An 11,067-nucleotide genomic window follows, 5' to 3' on the forward strand; every position below is an offset into this window, starting at 1 on the left:
AAAGAGTTTGCAATCTCACAAAATATGTGGAGATCCAGTGTACTGAGACCCCATTACTGGGGAAAATTGAAGTGCACATACATCGACTCTCTCTGTAAACCAAGGCTGGTTTTTGAAATGTCCATTTCTTTACCCAAACAACTAAAGCATGGGAAAGCAATAGTGGCAGAAGGAAATATTCATAATTTCTACTCCCATAACTTTTATTTCATGCCTTCTGCTTTAATATTTAAGCACATGTAAAATTGTTTTGGAACCCAGATTGTGTGCCTGTGAGTCAGATTTCCGTGGGGCATTGTAACAGGATCCTAGGCACCTAGTAAAAACACAGGTATGGAGATATAGATACAATGGAGAAAAAAGTTCTTTGAAATGTCAGGGGAGCTACATAAAGAGATGTTTCTGGCTTACTGGTCAGTGTTCAGCTTGTGGTGTCACAAGCTTATTTTGTAAAATGGATCCCAATGCAGATCATAGAGCTTTGCAGATCATGTTAATATTCTGGTGGCAGGTGCGTTGGCAGCGTGCGGCATCTGGTTGACCTGGAGAGAAGTTAGCAGCTATCCTTCCCATTAAGTCGGTGCGACTTGACTTGCCACGGGGCTGGCAGGCATTTTTAAAGTTGAGTTACTTTCATAACAAATGCCAGATGCCAGCTGGATTTATAAACACGAGGCAGGTTTCAAGTAAATCTGGTTGAACTTCAAAATATTAATGTGCTGCATTGGAAACTCGATGTTCTACCCATTTAGCTTTCCCAAGCTTCTCACACACAGTTTCAGGAAGGCATTCCTAAGGCTCTGGGGTGGGAACAGAGAAATGAGAGCTGGGGGTGGGGCTTGGGTGCTGTAATGAGACAAGGAATGGATCTGGCTCCTGCTAGTCAAAGAGGCTGGAGTGCAAAGAGGAGTTTTGTTCCCATCATTTAAAATAATAAAAACAAAACACAAAAACTTTGTGATCCTAAAGGATCATTGTGATGAAATAAGGGTCTCCTATTTCTCTCAAGGCCAAGTAACAGTGGACTGGAATCTATGAAGTTTGAGTTGTAGACTCAACTCTTTTACAGATGATGGGAGCACTCCCCTCCTTCTGGGCCTCAGTCTTCGTTACCGCGTGCTCTGTGAGGGTTTTGTCACTCTGATTGTTCCCTGCAAAGCCTTAGGGACCCCACTGTATTCTCTAGGAATATCTATTTGCTTCCATTGCTATGTTTGAAAAGTGTTATTTATGTTGCTATTTAATTTTAAATTGTTGCCCAAGTGAGATAATGTATAAGCTCATCAGTGAATCCGAGTGCACATATCCTGTGCTTGTTTGTCATATGTGGAGATATTGAATAGACATTTAAAGTGGAATTTTACTGTATTGGAAAGAGGTATTTGTGAATAAAGTCCTTCTTCATAAAATGGTTCATTAAGTATTCCATTGATGGTATAGTATTGGGGGACATCAACTAAACTGCGGTTAAATTCTAATTTTTGCGTTTTGTGGTTGGGTAACCGAGAGAAAGTCATTTAAGTGCTCTGAGCCTCTGTCTCCACAGCCATGTTTTGAGATAAAAAAGCATAATGTCTGTAAAATATGTAGTATAATTCCTGGCTCATAAAAAATCTATAAATATTAGACATTAATACTGGTTATTAATTAGAAACTTCCAAAAACACTCTACTTGGGCCAACTGGATAAAATTGAATAAAATATATAATAAGCATGATGGCTTTGGTGCAAGAATAAAGAGAACTGATAAATATTTAAATTGAATGTTTATTGACTGTTTATCCAGTCTGCTTAATACTATGGTTCAGGGTTACAAAGATGAATGCAGCATGGCCCTTAGAGGAGAAGTTCAGTGTGTGTGGGAGTCAGCATGAGGGCCAATGATGCAGGGCCCAGCGCTCTGATGCAGGGAGCTGTCACAAAATTTCAGAGAAGAGACTCCTGAGTTTGAGTTGGCACCACCCTGAGGGAGGATAGGAGTTAAATGTCCAGAAAGACTCAGATTAGAGTATGCTTGAGCTGAGTCTCCATGTAGGGAGGAGTGGGGAGGAGTCCTAGGCACAGGATGAACCAAGGTACAGAGGCCTGAAAATGTCTGGCAAGTTCATTGCTGGAAGTAGCTGTCAGGATGGCTAGTAGGAAGCACTGCTTTGGAAATGTGGGAAGAGAATGGACTGTCTAGGAAAAAAGGGACTTAAAAGGGTGTGGGTTTGGTCTTAAAGGCAGACTTTGGTAGGATGATTCTGATGGTGAATGAATGAAGGGTGGGGAGGAGGGCGTGGACAGAGGTGAAACAACAAAACAAAAGCCCAATAAGGATGTTGTTGCTGTTAATTCAGGCGAAAATGATGATGACATGAACTAAAGGGGTTGCAGATGAGGTGAAAACAGTGGCAGAAAAAGAGCTGGAGAGCATTATGCTAAGTGAAATAAGCCAGTCAGAGAAAGATAAATATCAAATGATCTCACTCATTTGTGGATTATAATGAACAACATAAACCGATGAACAAAAACAGATCTAGAGACAGAGAAGCATTGATCAGATGCTCAAACCTCAGAGGGAAGGTAGGGGAGGGTGGGGGTAAGGGGGAGAGATCAACCAAAGGACTTGTATACATGCATATAAGCATTAAGCTATGGACACAGTCAACAGGGGGTGAGGGTGAGGGCAAGACTGGGGGGATAAGGGGACAATGGGGGGATAAAGACACATTTGTAATACCTTAATCAATAAAAAATAATAATAATAATAAAAGAGATTAGGGTGGTGGAACCACCTAGTGTGTGAGGGAGAAGATAAGATAAAAGATGACACACATTTCTGCCTTGCCAACGCAGGGCACAAAGTAACACAATCTGTTCCTTAATATCTTTCAGGAATTCTTTTCTGATTTTCTTTCTGGTCTCCATAACTGATCTAGTACTTGAAGCTTTAAAGTCCTGTGTCTTAAAGCAACTTCCTAGAAAACATGCACCGTTAGGTATCAGATCCCGGAACCTGAGTATCATCAGATATCAGGTCCAGGAATTTGAGTAGTGCCTCACTTCATCCATCTACTCCCAGGCACATTGATGATGATCTTTCCTCCTCATTGAAATTCAATTTAATCATTCAATCTCATAAAATACACCTAAATCCAATGTGATATGTGGGGTAAATACTAAAATACTAAGCCTGAATTTAAGGAAGTAGGTAAAAGCTTCAGATCAGAATAATGTCATACCTGACCTTAAACTTAGTTCACTTCTCTGGACCTCAGTTTTCTCATTTATAAAATAAATATATGTTGGTCTAGAATTTTAACTATTGGGACATAGAAAACTCTTTGAGAATGTGCCTTTATTTTCAGGAAAAAAAATGGACATGTATATAAGCAAAACCATTCAGATTCAGAGGACATTCTGGATCCTTCCTAAAGTCTGTTCATGAATCCCAAAATAAAACTTCAGAGCTAGATAATCTATGAGGACATTCCTAACATTCTATGCTAGGAAGGATATGTACATATATGCAGACAGAAATCCAAGGAGTAGGAGAGAGAGACAGAGAATAAGTGGAGGAAACTGTGGTCCTATTTCTATCATGTTTATTATTAGTAGTAGTAATTATATAATAATATATTGTTATGTTAATTATATTGTGTTAATTTTTCCTGCTACCTTGGTTTAGTACATCGAATTCTAATGCAAAGTGTACTCTCAGGTTGACTTAGTCTTGATGGCTCCATGAGTAGGTTAATGTGTCTCTTTCTTTAACTTATGTCTAAGGTAAAATCTATTTCTTACATATAAATTAAAACCTAAAACAACCAAACAATTCTTTCTTTCTGTGACAAGATTCCTTTCCTCCACTTGGATATGCATGTTGTCTCAATGAAATCTTTAACCAAAGATCCAGAGATTTTGTGATGGGTTGAACTATTGGATATAAACATTTAGGCTGGGCCAGAAGTGTGTTGGCTGCATAAAGAAAGATGTTGAAGATGTTGTGCTTTTGCATTTTGTTACCTGACTTGATTCAGCTATCCTTATGCATTGCTGTCTTACAGACGGATATCAATTATAACTTCCAGGTTGGGGAGGCTCAACTCTTGACAAGGTCATGACAGAGAACTTTGAGTTCATTTTTAGGAAGAGAAGATGGAGAAAGTTTTAAAATATGCCTTTATATGTGTTTTCATTATTGCTTAACAAAATCACAATGTGCATTTATTTTTCTCTTTAAAGCATCCAGTTATGAATCATTTTCCAATTTCGGAATTTTCAAAATCAAACCACTTTAAAACAATCCATGTCAAGTTCTTATTTGGCTATTTCTTTGGTCGTCTAAAGTTCTCATCCTCCCCATAAATCTAAAGTTAGTTGCAACCTTGATGTGATATTTGACTCTTGAATGAATGTCATAAACAGATACAGTGACAGAATTATGTATGAAAGTCAGAAGTTGTATTTAGTGCAAGGTTTCCACTGACTGTTTTAGTAAGTTTAACATACTGTGGTTTCAGAGTAAAATGGAAAGTGCACTTGGTTTCTCAGGATTCCCAGGATTTAAAATAGTCAGTGATCAACCAAACAAACAAAGCAAGAAAGATCACAACATTTATGAGGGATACTATATATATATAGTATATATATACTTTATAATAAAAGCCTAATATGCAAATTGACCAAATGGGTGGAACAACTGGTGGAATGACTGGTGGAACGCTATGACGTGCACTGACCACCAGGGAGCTGACGCTCAACACAGGAGCTGCCCCCAGCCCACAGGCCACAGGCCAGCCAAGGCAGGTGCCAGCAGGGGGCCCCTTGATTGCCCTGCTGGTCACCCCACAGATTGGCCCTGATCGCCGGCCAGGCCTAGGGACCCTACTCATGCACAAATTTCATGCACTGGGCCTCTAGTATGTATATAAAAATCCCCAAGAAAATGAAAACTATTTCTAAACAGCATTTCCATTTAATTATCCTAATTTGAGGTAAAAAATTAGCCATGCAATCTATGAGCAATTCTTTATTCTGAGCATGGATGTATTGGGCTTTGCAGAGTAGCACAGGCAAAATTTTTCAAATACCTGCAGGCAATTGTACTGGAAGGAGTAAACCTAGTGGTTAAGAGCTGTGGAGCCAGGTAGAGATGGATGCACATCTTGGCTCCCTCTCTTGTTGATAGATTGAAAGTGGGCAACTAACTTAATCACAATATCAATTTTCTTAACTGTAACATGGTAATGTCCCTTTTTTATGAGGTAATTTTAAGATTAAATGAGATAATATAGAGAATGTGCACCACCCTGCTTCAATGGCTCTATAGGGCTGTTTGAATGGTCTGCTCCACTCCTCCTGTCCCTCTTAGAAAGTCAATTCCACACACACAGACTTTACCTGTCTTATATGCCATTGCATTTCTTAGAATGATATGTGCACATTGTAAATATTCTATAGATAGTAAATCAGTGGATTAGCTACCTCACTCCCCACCCCCAATCTCTTCTGCATAGCTTCTCCTTCTCTATAGAATCAGTTCCGTGGACAAGCAAGCTCCCCTTAAGTACCTCCTCTTTCTTCCTTGTTCCCATGAGTCTCCAGCTGAAGTTAATTTCCATGGAACCCTTAATGGAAAATTTCTTGGAAAATTTGCGTTCAGAGGTTTTTGTATGTTGTTCCCCCCATTTTTCCTTTTATGGCCCCAATTTGCAAGTGAGATGGCTGAGTCAAATATATATAAATATAAGACTTTAATAAATTTTCCAAGTCTGCCTTCCATAAGATTATACTAATGTATATTCTCACCCAGAAGGTTTATTTCCACTGCATTTTTGTAGTTGTTAATCCTCACCAGAGGATATTTTCCATTGAAATTTAGGTATAGTAGGAAAGAGAGGGAAAGACAGAGAAAAACACATCAATTGGTTGCCTCCTGCACAAGCCCCAACCAAAGCCCAGGCTGGGGAGGAGCCTGCAACCAAGGTACATGACCTTGACCTGAATCAAACCTGGACTCTTTGGTCTGCAGGCTAATTGATGCTCTACCCACTGAACCAAACTGGCTAGGGTTTCCATCATAGTCTTGATTCATTGAAAGAGTAAATGAAAAAGTCTTTTATCTCCTAGTGTGGCAAATACTGGGTGATCTTATATTGAACTAAAAAGGGTTCTTAATAGGAATTAAACTGGAACTAGGAAAACTTCACATTAAAATGCCTTGATTTACTTCAAATTTTATTATATTTGTGATTACAATATTCTACTTGGGGGAAAACACAGCAAACTAAGTACATAGACTTTGTCTTCATTTTCTTCTATACATTTTTGAAAATAATAACAAACTCAAGAAAGAGTACTCACATATTTTTAGGCCATCTATCTCTGCAATATTCCACATATTCCCTAATTTTATGGATTTAGAAATTATTTTTTGTACAACAATAGCTAATTCACCCTCCATCTATTAGCATAAATGTTAATGTGCATATGTGTTTTTGGATATTATAATTCCTCAAAAAGCTAATTATAAAAATATAGTTAAAGCTAGTTTAACAAATTGATATTTCAATGTGCTTCAACACATAATTCATAATTACATCTGTCAACCCACAGATTACAGCCCTTTCAGTGTGTTTAATAAATTTCTCAATAACCCTGGAAAGCATTTACACTGCAACAAATGCAGTTGTTTTTTTTTCCTAGCAAACTGAAAGCTGATGGTAGCATCTGTGGAGCTTATGATCCATTTTATGCACCTCATAAACTTGACAGTTTACTTGCTTAACCATGTAATTGGGCTTGACAACTGAGAACAACCTTTAAAAACAAATTAAACATCACCATGTCATCATCTTTTATAAGTAAAAATTTCCTTGTACAAAAATCCATTCCTTGGAAGATGTCTAACAAATGACAATAGTTGTGTTTCAATAACTTATAGTTTTTAAGTTTATTTTTGAGACCCATGGCTGATTTTATTTCCCATGCAGTGATTGTATCGGAATGCCCAAGCACTCTCAGAAGGACATATATTCAAGTTGCAAAGTAATGACAATTAATGACACTGATCTTTCTGGAGGTTCCCGACCAAAGCATTTGGTCATAAACCCATGGTGACTGCTATTCTGGTGAATGTTTTATAGTTCTGAAGACAATTGATACATAAACCACGCTGAAAGTAAGTGTCAAAGTGTGAAAATTTTAACTATTAAGGAGAAGGTAAAGCAACTAGAAGGATTTTAAACTTGTTCATGATTTTGGAAGATAGTTTTTAATTATTAAACACAGTTGGAGATATGCCTTATTTCCTATTTTTCAGAAATTATATCTCTAAGGATACACCCACAACTGCTTATTTCCAACAAGAGTCCTGGTGCATGAAATTATTGCATGGGTAGGGTCCCTAGGCCTGGCCGGCAATCAGGGCTGACCTGTGGGGTGACCAGCAGGGCAATTGGGGGAGCCCCCTTGACTGGCCTGGTGCTGCCCACTCGCTAGTCCTGCCCCCCACAATCGCCGCCAGTCACCTCCCTCTGTGGGGAGACTGGTGGGGCGATAGGGGGGCCCTGCTGGCTCCTGCCTTGGCTGGCCTTGGGCCTGCAGGCTGGGGGCAGCTCCCCCATTGAGCGTCTGCCCCCTGGTGGTCAATGCATGTCATAGTAATTGGTTGTTCCCCAGTTGTTCCTCCAATCGGTCAATTGGCATATTAGGCTTTTATTATATAGGATAGGATATGGCAACACAAATTCTATGGCAGTATTGATCAAATAAAACGAAACTGAAGTAAAAAATAAAGTCCATAAAGAGTTGGAACCCCCTGGTGGTCAATGCATGTCATAGTACTTGGTCGTTCCACCAGTTGTTCCGCCAATCGGTCAATTTGCATATTAGGCTTTTATTATATAGGATAGGATATGACAACACAAATTCTATGGCAGTATTGATTGAATAAAAAGAAACTGAAGTAAAAAATAAAGTCCATAAAGAGTTGGAAAAGTAAAGCATGCAATGTTGATCTATCATAATTATTATGGAAATATTACACAGCAATGCAAATAAACACAAATAGCTACATGTAAGATTAAAAATTAATATCAGGGAATATTATAGAGCAGCAATAATTTCATGAGATTATGTAGAATATAATTACATTTCCATGAATATTAAAAATACCCAAACTCAAGTATATGTTTTTAATGTACTTGGTAAAACTCTAACAACACAAAAGTAGAAGAGTGGAAGAAGAAAGGGAAAGAGAGGCACCAAAAATCCAAGGTGGTAAATATTCAGGTGTTTATTGTATTTTTACTTAATACAGTTGATGCAATTTCTAAATACTATTTCGTGGCTGTTTAGTACTTAACAAAAATAAATTATTATAAACTCAACTGAACATTTTGAGAATATTTTAAAAGAACATTTTAACCATTGGGAAGGGAACATTGTTTTATATCTATTTATTGGCTCAATAAATTTGTTGCTTTAGCTAGGGCTCATATGGTAATCGATTTAGTCAACTCAAACAACAACAACAACAAACAAACAAACAGAGGTGTTGCTTTTTAAAAATACTGATACCTCATGCAAATCATGTCCAGCCAGGCTCTGTGGGGCAGGAACTGGGACATAACACATTACGGAAGGGGGGGGCAGACCTCTGTCTCTGTCTTCCTTGTTCCATGTCCTTCTCTCCGTCCTGGTCATGGTCACTTGTATTCTTTGTGAAGCAATCAATATAATACAATGTGACAGGATGAGCATGGAAATCACAAGCCAAGGGCCAGAGAACTAAAATGGTCTTTGTCATCAAGTGACTTGCCCGTCTACATCTCTTGGAGATTCTGGAGTTTTCAGAAGGTAGAAATGATGTTTGGGAAAGTGGACTTGAAAGACTCAGAATATTTCAGTCTGATCATCAAAACTCACCGAGGGAAATGGCCTCTCAAATAGATCCCCTTCCCTTGATGATTATAATACGTAAATGCATGTCCTGCTGGCTTTGTTTCCTTGGAGACGACGCTTTACAGTCCCATTTCACTGTCCAAGTCAACAAAGGTCATTCTGAATGGAAACAGTTTACCTTTTGTGCCCACTGCACTTCAAGGAGTTTGAAACATGCCTCAGACATATACTTCTAAATTCTTAACTATAATCCTGAAGAAGAAAGGTCTCTACAGGTGAAATTTTTAAAAAGTATAGAATCTGAATGTCCCACCCAACATTTAAAAAATCTTGGGGTGTCACCAAAACAGAACATTCTTTCAACGCCCTTTTTTGGTTTACATTTTAATTGGTTTTTCATTTAAATTCTGGAGAAATTATCTTGGAAATCTGAAGGAATTGCATTTCCTCTCCCTTTGGGTAGAAAGGAACACAAATCATTTCTTTCCCATGGAAAAAACAAGACGGGTTTTTTCCTGGTCAGTGAATCTAAAGAACTCTAGCTATTTGGTTTTGTTCTCCTAAATCAAACATACTGTTTGTCACTAGCATTAACCATTACTTACCGTTGCTTGGACTAAGCCAATTAACCTGGCAGAATTCTAAGTAGGCTAAAAGCAAATTGAATAAAAGCTAGCATAACTGTACCATCTTTCTTTCTGAGAAAAAGAAAAAAACAAATTGTGAAAAATTATTTTTAACCTGAGTTGTTGTTTTTTTCTATTGAGAAACAAAAATCACTTTGTTTTCACATAAACCATCTCTTTTCCTGGCCTGTTCACTCTTACCTCAGATATACTCTTATTTCACTCAATGAACACATGCCTAGTCTAATTTATCTTTTATTTTCTTTTAATGTGATACCCAGGTATTGTTGAGTCCCACTGTTTTCTTCCTCCACTATATTTTCCACATGTATTTAAATGCTTTTTAAAACAGCAATAAAGAATTAGGATTTTATTTGTGTGTGTGGTTGGGCATACAAAATCATATTACAGATTCCTTGTATCTTTCTGTTTCTCCATATTCTATAGCATTTGTCTAACCAACTTACTGATGTAACCATCTAATTTTAGAACTCCTCCAATGGTAGAGCTTTTCCCTAATACAACTATGTGTTCCCACACATACATAACAGTGAACAAAACCTAGTGTGGTTGTTCTTCTTTCTACCTAGGAAGCTACAAATCTATTCCAAGGTTCTAAGAAGTTGGCACTAAAGAAATGAGGCCAGGCATTAGGAGTACAGAGACTAAGGACCTGCCTCTTGGCCCAACATCTGTGTCTTTTTAAAAAAAATATATTTTATTGATTTTTTACAGAGAGGAAGGGAGAGGGAGAGTTAGAAACATCGATCAGCTGCCTCCTGCACACCTCCCACCGGGGATGTGCCCACAACCAAGGTACATGCCCTTGACCGGAATCGAACCCGGGACCTTCCAGTCTGCAGGCCAACGCTCTATCCACTGAGCCAAACCGGTCAGGGCCCAATATCTGTTGCTTTGCATTTCATCCTAATATTCCAGCTATTACAGGGAAGCAGTGAACTGAATTAGTTAACATTCCGCTGCCAGGCAAGATTTACTTTTGTGGGTGGAATCAAACTATGAGCATCTCAATTTCCTCTTTGGTGCTCTGGCAATGATAGAATAGCCACTTCAGCAAGTACTTGGAAACTGGGAACATCGATGAAGGTGAATAAAACACTTCAAGAGCTTTCAATGAGAAGTAGGGCTAAAGGACAGTGTTATATGGCTCAGTCAGGCAGGAGTTGTCAATTGTCATTTGATATCTTTCCCACTATCCTGTTTTGCTGCAGGGACCAGTGCTAAGGAAATCTCATTGATTGCTGCAAATCAAGCTAGAAATGTCATAGAAAACCTCTTGATATCTCAATAGTGTTAACTGAGCTCATAGAATCCACCTCCGAGGCTAAAATTTAAACTAGAGGATGGAATGTCCTCATTAAATGATACTCCCAGAGTTACCAATTTGAATTTAGCTAATATGAACAATACAGAAAAATAATTTAAAGGATCATCTCACTTATTCAAAATTTGATTGGGGTATGAAAAAGTACTAGTTAATTTTTGCAAATCACTTATATAAAATCCTTTTATTACTTTATATATATAAAGC

Source organism: Myotis brandtii, unplaced genomic scaffold, assembly GCF_000412655.1.
Source record: "Myotis brandtii unplaced genomic scaffold, ASM41265v1 scaffold384, whole genome shotgun sequence".
Classification (NCBI taxonomy): Eukaryota; Metazoa; Chordata; class Mammalia; order Chiroptera; family Vespertilionidae; genus Myotis; species Myotis brandtii.